This window comes from Taudactylus pleione, unplaced genomic scaffold (genome assembly GCF_031769625.1).
Source record: "Taudactylus pleione unplaced genomic scaffold, aTauple2 ptg000009l, whole genome shotgun sequence".
Taxonomy (NCBI): Eukaryota; Metazoa; Chordata; class Amphibia; order Anura; family Myobatrachidae; genus Taudactylus; species Taudactylus pleione.
Genome location: NW_028284412.1, coordinates 6,417,238 through 6,441,966, shown reverse-complemented (window position 1 = coordinate 6,441,966; position 24,729 = coordinate 6,417,238). Strand labels below are relative to the sequence as shown.

General features: G+C 45.8%; 1 protein-coding gene across 2 annotated transcripts in view; it reads right to left on the bottom strand.

Annotated features, from left to right (window-relative positions):
- ASTN2 (astrotactin 2) overlaps positions 1 to 24,729 on the bottom strand; it is a 567,587-nt gene that overhangs the window by 127,421 nt on the left and 415,437 nt on the right. The window lies entirely within an intron of this gene.

Below are 24,729 nucleotides of genomic sequence, written 5' to 3'. Positions count from 1 at the left end.
AGATATAGATATATAAATATATATTGTATACAAATATTTCCCTCTCACTTGCTGGATTGCTCGCTATTTTCCCTGGAGCTTCAGGGGATATTTCTCCTCTGTTTCACCCACCTTTCCATCCCTTTCCCCCTATTGATCCTATCTCTTTCTATCTCTCCCTCCCTATTCCTCCCATCTCTGTCTCCCCCTAATCCACCCCTCTTTCTCCCTGTCTTCCCCATTTCCTCTCTCACCTGCTACTCTCTAATATATATATATATATATATATATATATATATATATGCATATATACATATACTGTATATATATTATGGATGACCGGGTTTGGATTTCCGAAATCCGAACCCCCATAAGCCCCCCTGATCCGAGCCGGGAACCGAGTCAGGCTTGGATTTTCCCGCCTGGCTCAGATCTGAAATCGATGCAAAACGTCATCATCCCGCTGTCGGTTTCTCGTGGGTTTTGGATTCTATAAAGGTCCCGTGATCGCCACCATTTTGCATTCCGGCTGTGGAGCTGGGAGCTCAGTGTGTTAGACTGTTATAAAAATAAAAAATAATAATGTACTGCTGGCTGGCTACTGTGAAGAGGGAGGGAGGGAGCTTTTGCTGACGCTGACCATAGGGGCTGGCTACTGTTGTCCATATACAATACATAGGGGCTGGCTGGCTACTGTTGTCCTTGTCCATATAGGGGCTGGCTGTTGTTCTGCCCATAGGGGCTGGCTGTAGTGTTGTGTTGTCTAGGGGGTGCTCTGTCCTTCAGGGGAGCTCTCTTTACTCACCCCCAGTGTGAAAAGCTGGGCTGGCTGGCTACTGTTGTCCATATATACATAGGGGCTGGCTGGTTACTGTTGCCCTTGTCCATATATTGGCTGGCTGTTGTCCTGTCCATAGGGGCTGGCTGGCTGTAATGCTGTGTTGTCCAGGGGCTGCCCTGTCTGCTGAAGGGGTATGCTCATACACATAATTTTTTACAGGGGGTGCCCTGTCTGCTTTAGGGGTATGCTCTTACAAATAATTTTTACAGGGGGTGCCCTGTCTGCTGTAGGGGTACGCTCTTACAAATAATTTTTACAAGGGCTGCCCTGTCTGCTGTAGGGGTACGCTCTTACAAATAATGTTTACAGAGGCTGCCCTGTCTGCTGCAGGGGTATACTCTTACAAATAATTTTTACAGGGGGTGCCCTGTCTGCTGAAGTGGTACGATCATACAAATAATTTTTACAGGGGCTGCCCTGTCTGCTGTAGGGGTACACTCTTACAAATAATTTTTACAGGGGCTGCCCTGTCTGCTGTAGGGGTACACTCTTACAAATTATTTTTACAGGGGCTGCCCTGTCTGCTGTAGGGGTATACTCTTATAAATAATTTTTACAGGGGGTGCCCTGTCTGCTGAAGGGGTACGATCATACAAATAATTTTTACAGGGGCTGCCCTGTCTGCTGTAGGGGTACACTCTTACAAATAATTTTTACAGGGGCTGCCCTGTCTGCTGTAGGGATATACTCTTACAAATAATTTTTACAGGGGGTGCCCTGTGTGCTGAAGTTGTACGATCATACAAATAATTTTTACAGGGGCTGCCCTGTCTACTGTAGGGGTACGCTCTTTCAAATAATTTTTACAGGGGGTGTGCCCTGTCTACTGTGGAGGTACGCTCTTACAAATAATTTTTACAGGGGCTGCCCTGTCTGCTGCAGGGGTACGCTCTTACAAATAATTTTTACAGGGGGTGTCCTGTGTGCTGTAGGGGTATGCTCTTACAAATAATTTTTACAGGGGGTGTCCTGTCTGCTGTAGGGTTACGCTCATACAAATAATTTGTCCTGTGGGTTGTATGCTGCCCTTCACCAAACTAATTTTTACTGGAGCTGTCCTGTGGGTTGTACGCTGCCCTTCATCAAAATAATTTTTACAGGGGCTGTCCTGGACAAAAGTCCATGAAAGATGATGTTTGTCCATGAAAGATAATGTTTTGCCTCTTTCCTAGACCCGATTTTTGGCTGGAAAAATGTGAACTTGGCAGGAAAATCTGAACTAATCCGAGCCTGCACATCAATAGTCTCTGATCCTGTGGTAACTCTCCTTTTGATAAGGATGAGAGCTATGACTTCTACTGGATCGGTGGCTGGAAGAGAAATCATATCTGTGTGGGGGAGAATGATCAGATACGTGACTGTACCAACTTTGGTGAGGCTTATAATGTGATGGTGAGTAACTGGGTTTGGCCATTAGTGCTGTGCTGGATCCATGAGGGGTTTCCGACCTATAGAAGTTATTCATCATTGCTTGTCTTTGAAGATTGTCCGGAGGAGAGTAATGGTGCATACACACGGTCAGATATGTCAGATGAACGATTTGCAAACGATTTGCAAGTGATTGAACGATTTTTGACTGTATTAAAATGAATGGAAATCGTCCGTAACTGACTGCAAACACATCAGATGTCTGATATCGTTATCTGACAAACGGGAACGCGCATCGTTCATTGTTGTACACATGTCAGATTTTCCTTCAGATATGAATGACTGAACGATTTTTAAAATTGTTATCGTTCAGATCTGAAGAAAAATCTGACATTGTGTATGCACCTGTTTGAAACAGGAGGTGAAAGTTCAGAGTATTTCGTGAACTCCCCATTGCCATCATGCCTGCGGTCATCTGTTGATGGACTGTTTCCAGTAAAACTGCCATTTCCTTATGGTGAGTAGGCTGCACTATTTGCTTCTGCGGAGCCATGCCTGCTTCCTGATCTGAACTGAATTTTCAACGGCCTCCCAAAGAGTTTGATTCCATTTAACAAACTCATTCCATAGGGAACAAACTCCTCATGTTTGAAATTGACAAAAGCAAATTGTTTCGACTTTCCATCCGTGTCCTTTGGAATTTTAATGTTAATTGCAGGACTAGCCTGCAGAAACAGCTCGAACAGGATCTCCTCGGTGGCCCTGGGATCTAAGTTCCCCACGAACAGCGTCCTATCAGCCTCGGCAGCGCCCATCTCTCTACTGTGTGCCCAGCTGCAGAAGTCGATGGGTGACGCAATAAGTCACCGCGCAGTGCCTTTTAGGGCCTAGTTTTTCAAACTGCCATCCTGTCTGCCACTGCAGTGCCACTCCTAGATGGGCCACGTGTTTGTGCCGCCCACTTGTGTCGCTTAGCATAGTCATCCAGCTACCTTGGTGCAACCTTTTGGCCTAAAGACAATATTGTGAGGTGTGAGGTGTTCAGAATAGATTGGAAATGAGTGGAAATTTATGTTATTGAGGTTAATAATAGCATAGGAACAAAAAAAACAAATTCTGTGATTTTAGCTGTTTTTATGCTTTTTTAAAAAAAAATACAGATCCAAAACACAAAACCCAGAACCCAAAACCCGGAAGGGTGGTTTTGGCAAAACAAATCCAGATCCAAAACACGAAGAAAGATCCAGATCCAAAACCAAAACACGAAAAGGGGCCGGTTCACACCCCTAAAATATATAAATATATATATATATATATACATATACATACATATATATATACATATATATATATATATTGTGATAGGATCATTGGTAAAGTGGTCTGTGGCAGGTACATTTGTCCCAGATTCCTGTCTTATGTGTTTTAAACCCCCAGGAGAAAGTCTGCAGTGTAGCAGGCTTGAGTTTCGGCTTTTTGAAAAGCCGGTTTGGGATCTGGGGGTTGTGGGTGAGAGGAGAGGGAGGGCTCCACCCACGGCCACTCCAGGTTTTGGTTCTCGCAGCCTGGTAACAGGCTTGTTAGTTTTCCACCTGAGAGTGGCCAATATAAGCCTAGTGTGTTTAGGGCTGATTGTCTCATCTGGGAGAGCAGACAGGGAGTTTGCTCAGAGACACTGGAAAACCTAACTGTGAATGTTGTGCTGTGCCTTGTTTGAGGGTGAGGGCATTAGGCCCTGCCAGGTTATGGTAGTGAGGGAACCACCTGTAAAGTTAGAGCCCGGCCAGGGCTAGGTTTTATGTTTATGGTTTCTTTTGTTGTTTCTGTTTTGCACAATAAAGACTGGCGCCGACCAGCTTGTACTCGCTTCCAGACTGGTGTGCTGCTTCCCTGCTGCTGTGTGTGTGTAAGGAAGGAGTCCCCTACCCAGGAGAGGGACCTCCTAATCTGACTGTGTCACAATATGGTGGAGAATGCGGGTATCCACACACACTGAAGTTGCAGCGAGAGGAAAACTTTCCATTTAAAAATTAAATGGACAGACACCCAATTTGTGAGTGTGGAAATAACACTGTGTTCTTGGAGTCCCATAGAGGAGGCATCAGCCAATGCTCAGAGAGGCAAGGTTCAGCTTCCAACCTACACCCCAGGACAAAATGGAGGACATTATTAAGGCCTTGCTCCAAGCTTCAACAGCTCAGCAGGAATCTACCAGAGCTCAGCAGGAGACGAACAAACTTCAGCAGGAATCTACCTGGGCCCAGCAGGAATCTACCAGGGCTCAGCAGGAATCCACCAGGGTGCAACTGTTGCCTTGGAGACAGCCCAGAGGCAACAACAGGTCGCCATCGAGGAAACCCACCAGGCCTTAGCAGAAAACAGCCAGGCCATAAGAGAGGTGGTACAGCACCTGGTCGCCCGGCCCAGAGATGTTACTACTGGTCCTCCCACCACCACTCACTCCATACAAGCCAGTCACTTCCTCCAAAAGATGACTTCGGGCGATGATGTGGAGGCAGATCTCGCCGCATTTGAAAGAACGGCCGAAAGGGAGAGTTGGCCCCAGGAGCAGTGGGCAAGTCTGGTGGCACCTTTTTTGTCTGGGGAGCCACAAAAGGCCTATTTCGACTTATGCCTGGCTGATGCCAAGGACTATAAAAAACTAAAACAGGAGATCCTAACTCACTTGGGAGTCACCACCTTTGTTCGTGCCCAATGGGTCCACCGCTGGGAGTTCCATAAGGACAAGCCTCCACGTTCACAGATGCATGACCTCGTCCATCTGTCCTCAAAATGGCTACAGACCGAGACGCTGAGGGGACCACAGATCGTGGAAAGGGTCGTGATGGACCGGTACCTGCGATCATTACCTGTGACTCTGTGCAAGTGGGTGAGCCATGCAGACCCTAAGTCCGCAGACCAGTTGGTCGAGCTGGTGGAGAGGTACGTGGCGGCTGAGGAGCTGATGAGTATGCCCCACCGAGCCCCAATGGCGCACCGGCGAACTCCCACAGACACTGGTAAGACTGTTCCAGGGGAGAAGGGTGCTGGGCGGTGGAATGTACCTAAGACTGAGGGTGTAGAACCTGGAGACAGGCCTGCCAGGCCGGGAAGGTTCTTGCCCCGTAAACGACTAGACATTAATATGACTCAGTGTTTCCGATGTGGTGGCTTCGGCCACATTGCCGCTAATTGTTCACTTACAACTGAACCTATGCAATGTGATACTGCTCATGTCTACCGCAGGGGGTCGTTCTTTGCACAGATAGCCTGTACGGCTGACCGGCAGGCTGAGACTGATAAGCACATGTGTGTACTCACTGTAGATGGCAACCGAGTAGAGGCACTGTTAGACTCTGGTAGCTTGGTGACACTTATAAAAGCTGAGCTGGTGAACCCCTTGCGGCATGAGGGGAAAACTGTTGGTGTGACCTGCATACATGGGGATACTCGATATTATGTTACTGCCGAGGTGAACATCGAGACACCATGTGGTTCTGCTATAGTTTCTGTAGGTTTGGTGCATGGTCTGATGTACGACGCAATATTAGGGAGAGACTTTGCTCACTTCTGGAAGTTGTGGGAAAGCCGTTTTGTTCCAGAGATGAACAACCCCGATCCATTTGAGAAGGTTGTCGATGTAGTGTAGGAGGGAGTTTCTTCTGAGTCAGAGTTATTCCCTTTTTCTACTATGATTGGCGAACTAGAGAATGCGGAGCGGGCGGTGGCCCGCCAACTGATGTGCCTCCCATTGAGGTGGGAAGTGTTGTTGGGCCAGGTGATCATCTGCCTGATTTAGAGGTCAGAAGAGAGGTCATTGCCGTGGAGCAGTTGAATGACCCTACTTTGGTAAAAGCCAGGGAGAATGTAAAAGTAGTTGATGGTAAACCGGTAGACCCTGATAGTCCTTTGTCCTATCCCCACATGGCAATGTGTCAGGATTTGTTATATCAGGTGACTAAGAAGGGGGAAGATGTTGTGGAACAACTAATAGTTCCCAAAGCCTACAGAAGAACAGTGTTGGATCTGGCCCATGGTCATATAACGGCAGGCCATCTAGGGGTAGAGAAAACCACTGAGCGAATAATGCAGAGGTTTTTCTGGCCTGGGCTTCATAAAGAGGTATCTGACTTTTGCGCATCCTGCCCTGAGTGTCAGTATCATGCTCCCAGGCCACATTTTAAGGGTCCACTAGTTCCATTGCCTATTATAGAGGTGCCGTTTGAAAGAATAGCGATGGATTTGGTTGGACCCTTAATGAAGTCTGCCAGGGGACACCAGTATATTCTGGTCATAATGGATTACGCTACCAGGTACCCAGAAGCGATCCCGTTGCGCAATACGTCAACCAAGACCATTGCCAGAGAGCTAGTTCATGTCTTTAGCAGGCTGGGTATACCTAAGGAGATACTAACTGACCAGGGTACACCGTTTATGTCCAAAGTCATGAAAGAGTTATGCCGCCTGTTCAAAATCGAACAGTTAAGAACTTTGGTTTATCACCCCCAAACCGATGGGCTGGTTGAGAGGTTTAACAAGACGTTAAAACACATGCTTAGGAAAGTGGTCGACAAGGATGGTAGGGTTTGGGATTACTTATTGCCATATTTATTGTTGGCCATAAGAGAAGTTCCCCAGTCCTCCACCGGGTTTTCACCCTTCGACTTGTTGTATGGGAGACACCCAAGGGGGTTACTAGACATTTCCAAAGAGACATGGGAGGGGCAGTCTAGTCCTTACAAAACGGTGATTGAGTATGTTTCTCAAATGCAGGAGAGAATTGCTGCGGTAGTGCCGATAGTGAGAGAGCACCTGGAACAGGCTCAACAGGCACAGCAGATGGTATACAACCGCAATGCTCGGTTACGCAGCTTTGCTCCTGGGGACAGAGTGTTAGTATTGGTTCCCACTGTGGAAAATAAACTTTTGGCTAAATGGCAAGGGCCCTTTGAAATCTTAGAAAGAGTGGGACAGGTCAATTACAAAGTTTACCAGCCGAAGAAAAGAAAGCCGGAACAGATATACCATATAAATCTGTTAAAGCCCTGGAAAGATAGAACGGTACTGTCGGCCGTCCGAGACCCTCCAGTAAGTCCAGGGCCCTTAGTTCCCGAAGTGACAGTGGCAAAAACCCTGTCGGCAATTCAACAACAAGAGGTCAAGGAGTTTCTGATTAGAAATAGGGTGCTGTTCTCTGACGTACCTGGGAAAACCTTGGTCATTAAACATGACATCATCACTGACCCAGGGGTTAAAGTTAATCTAAAGCCCTATAGGTTACCAGAAGCACAAAGAGAATCGGTGTCGAAAGAAATTAAAAATATGCTAGCGTTAGGGGTTATTGAAGAATCACATAGTGAATGGTCAAGTCCCATTGTGTTGATTCCAAAGCCCGACGGGAGTGTGCGTTTCTGCAATGACTTCCGAAAGTTGAACAGTGTTTCAAAATTCGATGCCTACCCAATGCCAAGAGTGGATGAACTGATTGAGAGACTAGGGACGGCAAGGTATTTAACCACTCTTGACCTAACCAAAGGGTATTGGCAAGTACCGTTAACCGAGAGCGCCAAACAAAAGACAGCTTTTTCAGCGCCAGAGGGCTTGTTTCAGTACAAGATGTTGCCCTTCGGGCTACATGGGGCACCTGCTACCTTCCAAAGAATGATGGACAGGATTCTAAGGCCCCATAGATGGTATGCGGCTGCTTATCTGGATGACGTGGTCGTTCATAGTTCTGATTGGCAGTCTCACTTACCCAGGGTACAAGCAGTGTTGGACTCCATCTATAAGGCAGGTTTGACAGCCAACCCAAAAAAGTGTTGTCTAGGCATGGAGGAAGTAAAATATCTGGGATACACCATTGGCAGAGGCCTGATAAAGCCTCAGCTCAATAAAGTTGATACCATACAAAACTGGCCACAGCCTCTGAATAAGAAGCAGGTGAGAGCCTTCTTGGGAATTACGGGGTACTACAGGAGGTTTATACCCAACTTTGCCACTATGGCATGGTAGAATGGAGTCCTGAGGCAGAGAAAGCTTTTCAGGAGTTGATAGTAGCGTTGTGTTCCCAATCAGTCCTGATGACTCCTAATTTTGAAAGGGAATTCATAGTACAAACCGATGCATCAGAAGTAGGTGTAGGAGCGGTCCTGTCCCAGAACAAGGAGGGTGAGGAACACCCTAGTTTCTATCTTAGCAGAAAGTTGAATGTACATGAGAGAAACTATGCCACAGTGGAGAAGGAGGCGTTGGCCATAAAGTGGGCGTTAGAGGCTCTCAGGTACTACTTGGTCGGAAGAAAGTTCAAACTGATCACTGACCATGCCCCTCTGAAGTGGATGTCTGAAAATATGGACAGTAATGCGAGAATTACAAGATGGTTCTTGGCGTTACAAACTTTTACATTTTCAGTGGAACACAGGCCAGGAAGCCAGCTGGCCAATGCTGACGCGTTGTCACGCGTTCATTGTTTGGGGGCTTCAGTTGTTCCGCCCCACAGGTCGAAACAAAGGGGGGGGATATGTGATAGGATCATTGGTAAAGTGGTCTGTGGCAGGTACATTTGTCCCAGATTTCTGTCTTATGTGTTTTAAACCCCAGGAGAAAGTCTGCAGTGTAGCATGCTTGAGTTTCGGCTTTTTGAAAAGCCGGTTTGGGACCTGGGGGTTGTGGGTGAGAGGAGAGGGAGGGCTCCACCCACGGCCACTCCAGGTTTTGGTTCTCGCAGCCTGGTAACAGGCTTGCTAGTTTTCCACCTGAGAGTGGCCAATATAAGCCTAGTGTGTTTAGGGCTGATTGTCTCACCTGGGAGAGAAGACAGGGAGTTTGCTCAGAGACACTGGAAAACCTAACTGTGAGTGTTGTGCTGTGCCTTGTTTGAGGGTGAGGGCATTAGGCCCTGCCAGGTTCTGGTAGTGAGGGAACCACCTGTAAAGTTAGAGCCCGGCCAGGGCTAGGTTTTATGTTTATGGTTTCTTTTGTTGTTTCTGTTTTGCACAATAAAGACTGGCGCCGACCAGCTTGTACTCGCTTCCAGACTGGTGTGCTGCTTCCCTGCTGCTGTGTGTGTGTAAGGAAGGAGTCCCCTACCCAGGAGAGGGACCTCCTAATCTGACTGTGTCACAATATATATATATTTTATTTTTATTTTTTTACAGGGGTCGACAAATTATTGTAAAAAGTTTAGTAGCCAGACCAACGTCCACAACCAAAACATATGAAAACTACTGTAGACCAGCATACATGCCCCTTCAATGCCCCTCGACCTCCACACATGCCATCATACCACCCCAACACCCCAACACACGCTTCTTCAATGGTCTTCAGATTCTGCTACATGGCAATACATACACCCAATTAAAAATATGCCAAACAGTAGGGCCCAAAGTCATAGTATACAACCCAGTATGTCCCAAATACATATTATGCCACACAGTAGTGTCCTCCATTCAGTTAAACAGGAGTGCCCCAAACACAAATGTCCCCAATTCACAGAGTGCCACACAGGAGAGCCCTTAACACAAGTGCAGCCATTTCAAAGTGTGCCACACAGGACTGGCCCCAATCCACAGCATGGCATGCAGAAGAGCCCCACACAGGAGTTCCACACATACAAGTGCCCCCAATTAAGTGTGCCACACAGAAGTGTTTCCAATTAATAACAATATTATAGTGGGAGGTCACTGTAATGAAACCACATACTCATCAGCTCCCCCACAGGACACTATCTTCCACTCCAACTGGCAATTGCTGCAGCTCCCTGGTCGTCACTTTCTTCCTCTGCTGCTGGCAGTGCTGCAGCTACCAGGCAATCACTCTTCTCCTCCATGCAGGGAGTGACACTTTCCCGCAGTCACTCTCCTCTCAATGTCAGTATTGATTCAGCTCCAATGTTGTCATACTCCACCCCAGCACCAGTAGTGATGCTACCAACTGTCACTCTACTCACCAGCCAGCATTGATGCAGTGCTATGGTGGTCACTATCTTCCACTGCTGTTGGCAGGACTTCGGCTGCCCACGGTCACTCTTTTCCTCCTCGCTTGCAGTGCTGCATCTATCCGCAGTCATTCTCCTCCAAAGTGCTGGTAATAATTCAGCTCCTGATGGTCACATCACAATGGCAGTGTTGCAGCTTTCCGTAGTCATTCTCCACCTCCACACCGGTAGTGATGCACTATGTAGGCAGAAGGGAGGAGCCACAAGTGTTTAATTGTGGTAGGCATCCATTCCTCCTTGTGACAGGCCTGCAGCATCCCGCCCACTCCAGTAACCACCAATAGGAGTGCTTTGTAACTTTTGTAACTTTGACCTGGTCCCCGGGATATATATATATAGTGGCAGTATGAAGGCAAATGGCATTGCTGACACAGGTGTTCTGTGTGGAGTAGGAGGGATCCACCCACGCAGGGGAGAAAACCAGATGTGGCATTATTGCTGGAGTGAGACAGAGTCTGCAAGTCAAGACAGGCTGGGGCCTGCGTGTCCAATCCAGGTGGGACTGCAGTTGGAGAAAAGTGTGGGCTGGGAAGCCACTGGTGGCTAGGAAGCCTGGTTCAGACCTACAGGAGGTAGGGAGAACCCTAAAACTCCAAAGACTGTGTATGTTACTCTGCAGGAAACAGAGTGAGACTGCAAGCAGGCCAGAAGCCTGCATGTGAGTAGGCTGGAGCCTGCGAGAAAACCTGCCAGAGACACGACTGGGACTTTAACTCTGAGAGACTGCGTTTTGCAGGCTATCTGCCTAATTGGTCAGGGACGAAGAAGTGAATTAGTTGCCCTAAATGGGGGTTAGGCATTTATTATTTTGTGTTCATTTGTGTTGTACCCGATTTATGCTGAAAGTAAAGCACCATTCCATTTATTTATTTGAAAGTCGTGTTGGAGCACTAAAGACCATGCACAAATTCACCCCTCTGCCGAGCTAATTACCCCAAGTCATCATAATATATATATATATATATATATATATATATATATATAAAGAATCCAATGGCGGCACTCCGTAGAAAAAAAACATCACTCAGAAGACTTAACTTGCAGCAACGTTTCAGCGCCTTTAATAGCGCTTTTATCAAGCCATAGACGGCTTTTTTCTATGGAGTGCCGCCATTGGATTCTTTATGTGTTAGTGTTTTTCGGGATTGCGAATTACACTATGGAAGGTACCTGGACCAGTTATTACACATCGTCCTCATGAGTGCCGGAACCTGGTCCTATATATATATTTTTATGTATATATATATATATTATATATATATATAGATATATAGAGTGTCATGGCAATTGCAGCAACCAACGCGTTTCGTCCGTAGAACAGACTTCATGAAGAAAATGCGTTGGGCTTCTGCAATTGCCGTGACTCCTCATTTGGAAAGATAAGCGGATTATGGCCCTCATTCAGAGCCGTACGCTCTGAGCAGAGCGCACGCTCTGAATGAGGGCCGGGCTCCATTTTCATGGAGCGTCCTCCTGGACGCTCGTATAGCTGTGGGTCACCACCCACAGGCTATACGAGCGTGCTTTTTGATGGCCGCGATGGTCGAGACCATCGCGACCAGCGAAATTGCGAGCCGGAGCCTGCGGTTGAGGTTTTCAACCGCAAGCTCCGGAGTGATTTTGGCTCTATCAGAGCCAAAATCACTCCCACTGACATCACTAGTGATGTCAGTGGGCCGGCTTCTGATGGGAGGCGTTCCCGTGGGAACGCCCCCGTCAGGGAGGCACGCCCCCGGCACGCCCACCAAAGGGGGCGTGCTGTCAATCAACATTGACAGCACGCCCCCTTTGATCGGACACAACGAGCGAAGGACTTTCCTTCGCTCGTCGCGTCTGGCGCATGCGCACGACGGAGCTCCCTCCATCGTGCGCATGCTCAGTGCATAACATCGACCCACTTGCAAGCGGACAGCCGCTCGCGAGTGGGTCTGAATCAGGCCCAATGTTCTTTACATTGTATGTGCAATACCTATCGGTGGACATTTGTCCACATCACTGCCGTGTGTTTTATCCTTGTTTTAATAAAAGTAATTCTATGTAAATATGGTTGGGTTTTTATATGCTATATGGGACAACCAAGGATCTCAAAGATAAAAAAGATAAGCGTATATATTGCTTCTTTTGCACCAATCACACTGTTATATGTTTATATGCACTTTAAGGCGCTGTTTATTTCTTGTCTCTTACCATGTCATATACAAGTGTGACTTATTACAACACCAATACTGAAATAAAGCTGCCACCTACCAAAAATAGGGAGTGCTTACCACACTTATGCTTTATGGGATCCTTGGGTCCTAATGCTGGGTACACATTAGACGATATTTTGTCCGATCCAGTGAATCAGAACGACATATCGGGTACATCGTCTAGTGTGTACCCACTATGTTGCTGACGAAGCTCGCTCCCATGGGTCGTCAGCGACATCCTCCGTCGGCACTACATGCAGGGCCAACGTGGGATGTCGTTAGCGAGGGCCATGCTGGCGACTGCAGTATGGCCCCCACCGTCGCTGCCCACATCGGCAAGTGTGTATGCACTTGCCAATGCCGGCTCCCCCGCCGGGGCCCATCGATGCAGATGTCAGGCTGGGTACACATCGTCTACTGTACATGTTCTCAAAATGTGAACTGTGTGGGGTCCTGAGGACCAAGTTTGAGAACAACTGGTCAAGTGTATACCCAGAGCTTTCACTGTGTAGGACTGTGCCAGTTGCACCTATTGCTAGTTTTATAGATGTTGGTTTGCATTTCCCTCTCCTCATTTGATTTTTCTTTCCCTTACCCCTTGCCCCAAACTCCTTCTGTCTGCCTCCACCCATGGATCCCCCCTCCCCCTTTCATATTGTGTGTGTGTATTCTGATAAGTCTATGGATAAAACACATTACATTTGTTTTGTTTTCTCTATCATTAACCTACCAACAGAGTTTAATGAATGTCCACTTGTTCCATGTCTTTCTATAATTTTAGTATATGGTTCTTCTCTACCAGTATGGATCCTCTTTGTTTTTAGCACTTTGGTTACCTTCATCATATAACGCTTATGTACTCAGTTCTGTGCTGACTACCCCCCTGCTCCCTTATTTTTCTGTACCGCTTTGCTTGTTTGACTCAATAAAAACATACATTAAAAAAGAAATACTTAAGATATGGATGAACTGAAGGAGAAAAACCGCGTACGAGCGAGCGGCCGCTTGCGAACGGGTCTGAATCAGGCCCAGAGTGCATTCTGGACCATCAGTGAAGCTTGAAGATGATGACATAAATAAACAGTATTACAACAACAGCTATAATAATAATAATAATAATAATAATAATAATAATAATAATAATAGTAGCAATTCTGAAGAATTACAATGTAATTGAGAGGATACTTACGGCTTGTTGACAGTAATGCTGTCGAGAATCCATATGTCAACAGTATTATGTAATTGGTGATTGCTGGCACAATTGTAATGTTGAGTAAAGTATTTTAACCGTGTCTACAATATAACTTTAAACACGATGCTTGACGAACATATTTAAAGTTATAATGCCAACACGGTTAAAATGCTTTCATTAACATTACAACAATGGCCCTCATTCAGAGCCGTTCGCTATTTGCGGTCGTTCGTTTAAAAACAAGGGGTGGCTATTCAAATGATCCGTATGCACATTGTAGTCTGTTCACACCTCTAAGTCTGAACAAGCTAGCAAAACATACGCTCGTTTATTTGTTAAAAACGCCCCCTGGCCGCTCGCATCCTACGTCATGTCCGCTATTTATTAGATTAATCGAGTACATCGACCAGCGTATGAACTGCTCGCTATTCTTGTGGTTGGTGTTTGCTACCACAAATTTGCGAGCAGTTCTGGCTATAAAATAACCCAGTGACGTGACCAATGACGCTGCTGTTTTAAATATACACACCCATAAAACGCCCGTTTTGACCTTTAAGCACGCCTGCGTTCGGATCTCCACTCCCCGTTTTCAAGCACCTTCCCCTGTTACCACCCACATACGCCTCATTCTGTCATTCAAAATAGCTGGCACTCGCTATATTGCGTACCAACGATTTTTGGCCGCACTGACTGGTTCGCGCATGCGTACTACAAACCGTACGCATGCGCAGATGTGCAAACATCGCTCGGAACGAGCGTACTGCCGCTAACGAGCGGCTCTGAATGAGGGCCAATGTCAGTTATCTCCTGTCGACAGCATTACTGTAGACAAGATAACTACTTCCTTAATTCAAGATAACCAGCAATATGTATTTGACAATGATAATGGAAGTTGCAGCACCAACCAAAGGTAAAACAAGTTGTAAAACAGGCTGTGATGTGGGAAAATCTCTTTGGGTGTTTAGTAGTGAAGAATTAGTCTGGTTACTTATACATGTAGCAGACAATGACTAGTTATGGTAACTGGAATGACCACCAATGATTTGCCTCTCCAAAAGGAAATATAGGTAGGGTAGCAGCAGCAGGAACCTGGAGCAATGGCAAAAAGACAGGACAAGCAGTAGACAACTGGATTATTTCTGGATGATCCCTGAACTGAGAGCCTGAGTCAGCGATGTATGTTCATCCGATGATGAACATACATATGGTTAGGAGTCTGTGCCTTACGCTCGCGGACTCTCCCAAACCGCAGCTTGACATGCTGCAGCATTTGGGGGGCAGAGCGGGGGCGTGGGTGGTCACCGTTCACAGAAACAGGGGCATGTCATCCCTGTTTCCGAGAGGGATGAGGCCAGTGTCTGCATCAGCGGACGCAGATTCCTGGCCGGTCGCGATGGTAGTGATGGTGCCCGCAAATGCAGCAAGGAGGTGTCTGACACCTCCTTCTGCATTTGCATTAAGATGGACAGAATTGCAAAGCTGCTTGTGTGCAGCTCTGCATTTCTGTTATTCTCTGAATCAGTAAACCCTGTAAACCCTCCTTTCATCTGCACTGTACCTGGGCTCCCACTGTTATTCTGACAGCATTTCAACTGTCTCTGATGCTCTGATCCTCTGGAACAGGCAATTGCCACCTGTAGTATAGCTGGTACAGTAGCTCTAGCAAACTTTCCTGATAGATTGGCAGCTTCTGTAACTTGTCTGTAAGGTTGACAGATTTCTGTTAAAAGTTTAGCTTGTTTGGCAGAATCTGACATCACATCCTGTGTCAAGGCACCACTGAACTGTAGCTCTTGGCACCCAAGCTTGCAACTGGCAGCTCCTTTTCTCCTGTCAATCATCTCCCAGCAGAAGGAGAAGAAGTGAGCAGTGGGTCTGGTGGTTATACACACACAGTGTCGGACTGGGGCATGGAAGGCCCACCAGGGGAATGCAGTGGTAGGGGCCCATGCTTATGGGGTGTGGTCATCCACCAGAGGTGGTGTGGCCAGCCACCACAGACACTTGGCTAACCATTAGGCAAATCTTGGTGTAGTTTCTATAGAAGGGAACCAAGCCCCCATGCTGATCAATGGTCCTGCTCAACCAGGTAACTGACCGTCTAATAGAGTAACAATCTATAATTTGAGGTCTGAAACCTGACACCTAGAGGAGGGGGTGGGCCTACAGGTAGTTGGGCCCACCGGGATTTCCCCTGAACACCTGTTGGCCAGTCTAACCCTGCACACATACATATAAGATGTACACACATAGGGGCTGATTCAGATGCATGCTGTACGGATGGATGTTGCCAATTTTATCATGGTACAAGCAGTGGGTCCACAAGGCACAACTTTGTGCAACTACAGGTGGTTTGCATGCTTGTGGCTAAATGGGTTTAACTGTGCAGCAAAGAGGTTATGTGTTCTATGGTCTTATCATTGCAGTGTAAATGGAATCATCTAATTTAGAGGTGAGGGTATGCAGAAATCATCTGATTTATTGCAGCAAGGATAGGTCTGGTGCAAATGCACACTGCTAGTAATGTCAGCTACTATCACAATCGGCTAGATATGGCCATTGACCATCGATGATTCATAATCGATGGTTTATGGCCGATATCGAATGTTTTTCCCATCGATGGTTTCCCTCCATCGATGGAAGAACATAACCGAATAGTTTTTTTTTTCAAGGTGTCGGGACATGGAGCATAGCTCCGCCCCCGACACCCACGAAGCCACACACCCCAGTTCTGATTGGCCCACGGGCCAGTCATTCATGGAACAGGGATGACCATCGGTCGGTGAAGCCATCGATGGTCATCCATTGCATAGTTGGTTACCATCGATGGTCACTTTCTATTTTGCCATCGATGGTAACCATACCGACGGCCATCCCTACAATCAGCAGTATAGTGGTAGTATGATTGGAAAGATGCAGCCAGTTCTAAATAAATGTGAAGAACGGCATTTATTTCACATTTATAACACACTGCAGATGCAGCTGAATTGTGTGCAACTCTGAAACTGTCCCTTATATAGCAGCGTTACACATTTTTCATGGTGGTGGGAACAAGTGCTCTGTCGGAAATTAAATACCTTTTGGCAGTCGGCAGCATCATCTTAACTAAGTGAAATAGAGTCAGGTAGCATGCATATGATATATCAAATTTCAAATGTCTCACTAGCAACTCTAATCCTATTTTTCTCAAGTGCTCCCAACAGGTCATGTCTTGAGGATTTTTTTTAATCAGCACAGACTCATGAAATGGCTGGTTCTGTAATTATGCCACCTGCTCACACAGAAATTCTCACCATATCAGCTGCTGGAGGCACTTAAGGACGGACACTGAGAAACCCTGCTCTATTCAGCATCCATTATGCTGTGCTAAATGTATAAAACCAGAAAAGTATTTTAAAGCATTGTTTTTGCAATATTATTAGAAAAGATGTAGGAGTTTTGGTATCTGCCCTCCCAGATACAAAATATTACCAAATTAATAGAATTATATTACCTGTGGTTGAAAACTACTGTAACACGTACATTGGCCCTGATTCAGAGCCGGATGCTATTTGCGCTCGCTCGTTCAGAAAAAAGGGGTGGCTATTAAAATGAACCATTCGCTCTTTGCGGTCTGTTCACGCCTCTAGGTCTGAACAAGCGAACAAAACTTGCGGTCGTTTTTTTGAAAACTACGCCCCCTGGCCGCTCGCATCCTACGTCATGTCCGCTATTTCTTAGGTTAATCGAGTACATCGACCAGCGTATGAACTGCTCGCTATTCTTGTGGTTAGTTTTTCCTACCACAATCTTGCGAGCAGTTCTGACTATAAAATAACCCAGTGACGTGGTCAATGACGCTGCTGTATTAATTATGCACACCCATAAAATGCCCGTTTTGACCTTTAAGCACGCCTGCGTTCTGATCTCCACTCCCCGTTTTCAAGCACCTTCCCCTGTTACCACCCACATATGCCTCCTCCTGTCACTCAAATTATCAGGCATTCACTATTTAGCGAACAAACTATTTTCGGCTACACTGACTGGTTCGCGCATGCGTATTACGATCCGTACGCATGCGCAGTTGTGCAAACATCGCTCGGTACGAACGAGCAGTCGCTTACGAGCAGCTCTGAATCAGGCCCATTATCCCTTAATGAAAAGGTGAGGGGTGCTAATAAGTTATTTAGTTAATAATTTCATGTTTTATAAGGCTATAAAAAATAGGATATATAGTTTAAAAAAACCCAATAATAATCTAATATATATATATAAAATAAGAAGTTTGTTTCTTTGTTTGTTGGTGAATATCTTCCACAGCTCTCAAGGTGAAACTGCCAAATCTTACCAAGATATTTAGTAAACAGTAAGCTATTAGACCACATCGCGACAACGCGACAATCCGATAAAGCTTATATATAAAATTAATTGGTCTGTTTGTTTGTTTGTCGGTCCAGTTATGCATTCAGACACCCCTGCACTGATTGGGATGAAACCAACACGAGAAGGTCCAGTAGGATCCTGGCCAGGTTTTAGGGGGTTATGGTCCCGGTCGGACCTCCCGTTGTTGTACGTTGGGCCGAGCTTTGACCTGGGGAGCCTGTTCTGAGCCTTCCACTGGATGGATTTGGACAAAAACTTCACAGAGGGGTGGCAATTAGTCTGGGATGCCTAATGGAGTGGTTGGAGTCCCGGTCGGTTCTCATGGCGGAGTGCCCCGGGCAGTACTTTGACCCAGGGAGCCTGTTCTGGGCCTTCCACTGGATGGATTTGGAGGACATCATATAATAAAACATAATAACTTGAAGATTTAAACCCGGGCAACGGTAGCTAGTAAAAAACTAAAAACATAATCTCCTAGGATTTATACAGAAAAGTCTGCAGTTCTCTGTGTACAGTCTGCGGCAGAGGAAATGTGATCAGTAAGAGTATTTTTATACAAACCCTGACTACGGCGTCCTTTACAAGCAAAGCAGCATGGAAATTGTTGTAAGTTAAATTCAAACTTAACTTTTGATTTTATTACTAGTATATTCGACTTGGGTCACCTCCATTCCTGTCTCCCCCACTGCCCCCCCTCCCCGCAGTGTTGCAGCTGCTCGTCTTCCCACCCCCCTCCCCTTACAATGCTACAGCCACCCCGCCCCCTACTCCCATACTTACGGCTGGTTTTCCTTTCCTAGGTCTGTCCAGTCTTCTTAGCAGACCTACTGGAGTGCATGCTCTGTCGTCCACAGCACAGGCGTATGGGAGACGGGACAGACCTTATGAAATTATATTATAGATCTTTTCAAAGAATGATATGACCAAGCTAGCTATCACAATGTATATTATACCTATGCACACTGTCTTTCCCTTTTCTATTTGCTTTTGTGACATGCTGCTCTCCATTAGTGTTACGATATATCCTGCCTGGCTGACCAAAGGTGTCAGCCAGAGTGCCTAATAACAGCCAATGCCCATCATCAGTTTCCGTTGCCCAGTGCCCAGCACCAGCTAAGTACAGTGCCAATAACAAGTCATTGAATAACGGGTTGTGCTTAGTACAGTTAAAGTGCCAATCACCGGTCACATTGCAAAGTACCAGTCCGTCACAGTGCCCAAAACCAGTTACATTTTCTAACAGAATCATGATGCCTAGAAGCAGCTAATAAACTAATAATGTAAACTAATAAACTGGCTATTTAAATAAAAATTATTTATATATATATATATTTTTTTTAAACCCTTCGCTGTCACAAGTTATACTTGTCCTAAGCACTGATAGAGTTCAAGGTTTTTGAGATTCATTTAAAGTCCCTTCCTACTGCTGAAGGAAGCTGGCAGAGGGACAGAGCTTGTGCCAGGGATATATAATGTTCCAACTCCTCCAACTAGTACACTACATGTAAAAAGCCTGGGAATAGTGGCAAAGGCACTTAAATCACCATCCTGGTACCTAGAGACTGGGCGGTACCATCATTTGAAAAAAGAAGTCACCTTTTTGAAACTGAATGCCCAATAATAAATAAATCATCTATATAGCAGCCACAGTAGACAACAAACTCCAGTGCGAGGTCCAGTTTATTCTGCTTTAAATACAATTTTCATTTATCTTTCACGTACATGTACAATAATAGCCTGGTTCATTTCCTGGTAATGACCCTCGATGCAAAAGTGCAATTCAATTATTACTTCTCTAATTTTTGTAAAGAAGTGGTAAGTAGTACATATCTGCTTACTATAGCAATCAATCAGATTCTACTTAATATTTATCTAACACCTTCTAGAACACAGGTTCTCAAATTCGTGTGCATGTTTTCCAGGTCTCCTCACAGAATCACAAGTGAAATAATTAGCTCCACGTGTGGATCTTTTAAAATGTGCCAGTGAGCTGGCAAACGTGACCTGCGTGGGGTCTTGAGGACCGAGTTTGAGCACCACTGTTTTAGAAGATAATAGCTGGAATCTGATTGGTTGCTAAGGGCAACAACTCCACTTGTAAAAACTCTTACTTTAGTAAATATACCCGAGTCCCAAACTGCTCATGATTTTGACACAGGGCCTAATTCAGAGAAGGACGCTAATGGCATCGCTGCTGCATCTGGCTGAAAATGTGCAAATGTCGCAGCTGCCAAGACTTGTATTGAGATGCCCACCTGCAGCATCTCAGATGCGCCGCTTGCAGCCACAGTCAACAAACTGTACTTGAGAGATGTACAATCCATAACTCTGAATCAAACAGAATCATACCCCTTTTACACCAGAGCTAAAACCCGGGTTATAGCAGGGTTAACCCGGTAGCTCCTTGGTGTAAAAGGGGACAGGGTTGGATTCTCGGGTGCAGTGACCCGGCAATCCAACCCAGGTAACTTGCAGGGTATTAACCGGGAATAACCCGTGAAACCTTGAAGTGTAAATGGCGCGATCCGGGTCACGATGACCTGGATCGTGCCGCATGCCTGACGATTGGCCGGCTTCAGTGGCGCTTGGAGATGACGTAATCTCCAAGCGTCCACTTCTACGCCGGAAAAACCGGGTCACTCCAGACCCGGCTCCGGTGTGAACGGTGCCGACTCGGGAATATCCTGGGTTGGCGCCGGCTAAATTCCGGGTCTAATCCAGTTTGGAACCCTGTTCCAACCACCGGGTCAGACCCGGAATTTAGGTATAAAAGCAGTATAAATAAGTCGTCTGAACTTGGGACAAATCCATTAAAGCTTCTAAAAGAATGAATGTAACTTTACCTCTCTCCTTCACAGAATTGCTAGAATGCCAGTTATTGATTAAATAAATATCATCTGTTGTTGCTTGTGACCTGAAACATGTCTGGAGACATTTACCTTCTCTTTGAAATAGAATCTAGATTGCAATTTCACAGAGACCTTGAATGTTATAATCTTTCACTATTTTATTTGGACAATGTGAAATTTTGTTCCCCTACTTGAATTGGAATGCAAATATCCAGCTGTTAAGTCCATCTGTTGTTGATCCGAAAATGCCTCACTTACTAGTCTCCCATTTACACCTTACAATAATTAATCTGGGCAGACTTTATCAGCTGCGGAGAAAGAAATATCACGAGGAAACACTGCTTGTATCCTAGTTAGTGGATTGAAGTTAGTCACAAGGTTGTCTCTGCAAAAGAGGATTTCAGAGTTAAGCTGGGTACACACTATACGATGTGTGTACCCAGCGACAGAACTCGATGTAAGGAAACATCGCACCGGCTAAACACACTGCACGATCGGGTGCACGCGAGCGATGTATCGTTCCATGCTGCATGTAGCAGCATGGTGTAGTTCATTGCATCGGCCCTTTTGCTGTGCCACACAGCAGATGGGATGATGTGGTGAATGACTGCCATGTACGCGCCATCCCCGTCAGAACTATATATTGTACAATATATCTTATAGTGTGTATCCAGCTTTAGCGTTAGATCTCTTCACCATATAGCAAAGCCGCAACAAGTGGTGTGCAAGCAGAACGGAACCCTGCAGCCAATATAAATGCTGCAGAAGGCAGCGCTTATATTCCTGGTGCAGGCAATTCCGTGCTCTCAGTGTGACGTCATAATGTCACATGTTGGGGGGGGAGGAGCACAGGGTGGAAAACTGCCCTGCTCCGGCACTGCCCTACAGAATCTACCGACCTTCTCCATCAGTGGTGGAGTTGTAGAGTGCAACATTTTCTGAGATGAATTTGGTAAAAAAAACAAAAACAAGTTAAGAAATAAAACAAAGCTCTGCTTACTGGAAGGAAATGTCCTTCATATAAGGTCATATACGCAAAGAAATAAAATCTGATGAAATCAGTTTAAACTTTAAACCAAGCAAACAAGATGATTCATCTTTTCTACAACAGCACCTATCAATCAAACTCTGTCTTAGATGATGAATACTTTTAAAATAATAAAAAATGGACTTTACATCTGTGAAAGGTTGAAAGAATTTTAAATAAATGGCTTAGTTACAATTAAAAAGTTTCAAGACTTACAAACTACATTCTTACCTACTGCATAGTGCAGGTAAAGCATCATTTGTTGTGTTTCCAGGACATTATTTTCTATTACATTTTTGTTAAAAATGACAATAAATGTCAGTAAACTTCATAAAAGAACATATATTTAAAAAGAAATTATTTGACATGCCAGATATTCACAGGACAGTCAGGATTTCTCCATACTGGTTCTAAAGTACATTGAACAAGAACAAATGGGACAATTTTTGACACATTTAAATAGATTAATTTATCTTTGTACTATTAAGAAACCTGTTGGGGATACTTGAGTGTTCTGACTGCTTTTTTTGTTTACTGTTTTTTTCTTTGTGAACTCCAGGGGCCAAATGTAATAGTCAGTGATTTGCGGGAGCCAAAATGATTCCAGCGATAGTTGCTAGATTTATAGTGGCAATTACTTTAAAGGCAAAACCCTGCCTCTCAGTCAGTAAAAGCAACTGCACTGATGGTTTTCCATCAATGGTTACTGCCATCTGTGTAAACCACCGATTGAGCCCATTGATCATAGACCCGTCGATAGGTAAAAAGCTGCTGGCTTCTTCCCCACCAAGTCAGCAGCTGGACTTCCATGTGGATGTGCTGCTGTGAAAATGAAGACATTAAAGAGCATATTTATTAAAGTGTTTTTGCAGAAAATCCTCCGAAAGCTACAATTTTCTTAGGCTATTAAGTATTAAGTATCCCCTACATATATTAAAAGGCAAAAATCTGCTGTGGTCCCCCTATTTAGTTTCAAAATTTGACTCTCAATAGCCAACCCTGTCTTTAGATGACATTAACAATTGAAGCATATGGGTGACTGCTAACCCAATTTTTTTTAAAGGATGAGGATTCAAAAGTAACTAACCCTTTTGCATTTAGTAAGGGGGATCCGTATATGAAAGTAAAGTGATAGCGCTACTCCTAACTTTTCTCTCTTCACAGGGTCAGGCTCTTATCTGAGCCGGTATCTGCAAGAATACCCTAATACAGTGCTTCCCAAACTTTCTTGAATCATGGCACCCTAGAGTATCAGCATATTTTTCCCAGCACCCCTAAGCCAAAAGTTTCTTAGCGAGAAATTTAGAAAAAATTATTAAATTAAGAAATTATTCTTAGGTTCAGTTATTTGGTGGTGGACATGGACAGGGTTGCGCTTCTGTTTGTCCACATATATTATGTTCGGCTAAATCAGAGCTGGTGGCTGCCAATCACATGGACCATGAATAATTTGATTTGGTCCTGGACCTTTAACCCTTTGCACCCCTGCCAGTTTGGGAAGCATTGCCTTAATACATTGTTCTTAGTATTGCCGCGCTAAGAAATCATAGGGGGGAGATTCAATTAAGCGCGATGCTGAATAGACCTGGAAGGGAGCGCCCGTGGCTATTCAATACACCGCGCTGTTTGGTCGGACTAAAGGATTTCTTCTTGCAGCCTTCTAGGGATCCGAAGAGAAATCCAACTAAAGTGCCGGCCGCGCGGCTGTTTTACTGCTGAGTGCGGCGATGACAGACAGGCAACCAGCAGTTTAGTCGAAGAATGCCGGTTCTTGTCACTAAACACCCAGGCTAAGTACCTCCACTTGCCGACTAAGCAAACAACGCGGTGAAATCGGAGCTATTAAGCATCTCGCACCCCCATGTTCTCAGAGCGAAGTGTTACATCACCTGTGATAAATGTCCCTTCATTCAGGGCGGCAATAAAATTTGATGTGAGTTTGGCGATGTAGTGCATACATCAGCTGCACTGTTATTTTTGTAATCGCATATCTTAATACACAACCCTATGGGGCTGCGAACTAAAATGCGCAATTTAGGGGTGAACTTGGGGCAATTTCGGAGCAATTAAGGGTGCCGTTACCAGCGTTCTAACCACACATCACAGGTGTCTATCCCAATTCGCCTCTAATACCCCTTTTACACTGGAGCCAAAACCCGGGTTATTGCAGGGTTAATCCGGGCAGCTCCCTGGTGTAAAAGGGGAGAGGGTTGGATCGAGTGACCCGGCAATCCAACCCAGGTAAATAGCAGGGTCTAACACGGGCATAGCCCGTGAAACCCTGCTGTGAGAACAGCACACTCCAGGTCATGATGACTTGCAGTGCGCTGCAAGCCGGCCGATTGGTCCGGCTTCAGTGGCGCTTGGAGATGACGTCATCTCCAAGCGTCCACTTTCACGCCAGAAAAGCCGGGTCTATGCAGACCCGACTCCAGTGTGAGCTGCGCCGACTATGGAATATCTCGTGTCGGCGCCGGCTAAATTCCGGGTCTGATCCGGATAGGAACTCTGGCCCTGATTCAGAGCCGGACACTCTGACAGAGCGCTCGCTCTGAATCAGGGCCGTCCCTCTGAATTTAAGAGCGACCTCCTGGCCGCTCGCATAGCTGTGGGTGACCACCCACAGCTATAGCAAGCGGCCAAAATGATGGTCGCGATGGTCAAGACAATCGGGCTTGCGACGAGACCCTTGCGGTAGGGTCTCGTTTCCGCAAGCCCTGGAGTACTTTTGGCTCTATCAGAGCCGAGAGCACTCCCACTGACATCACTAGTGATGTTAGTGGGGCCGGCCCCAGACGGTAGGCGTTCCCATGGGAACACCTCCGTCTGGGCAGCCACGCCCCCGGCACGCCCACCAAAGGGGGCGTGCTGTCAATCACTATCGACAGCACACCCCCTTTGGTGCGAGACCCATAATGACGGCTTG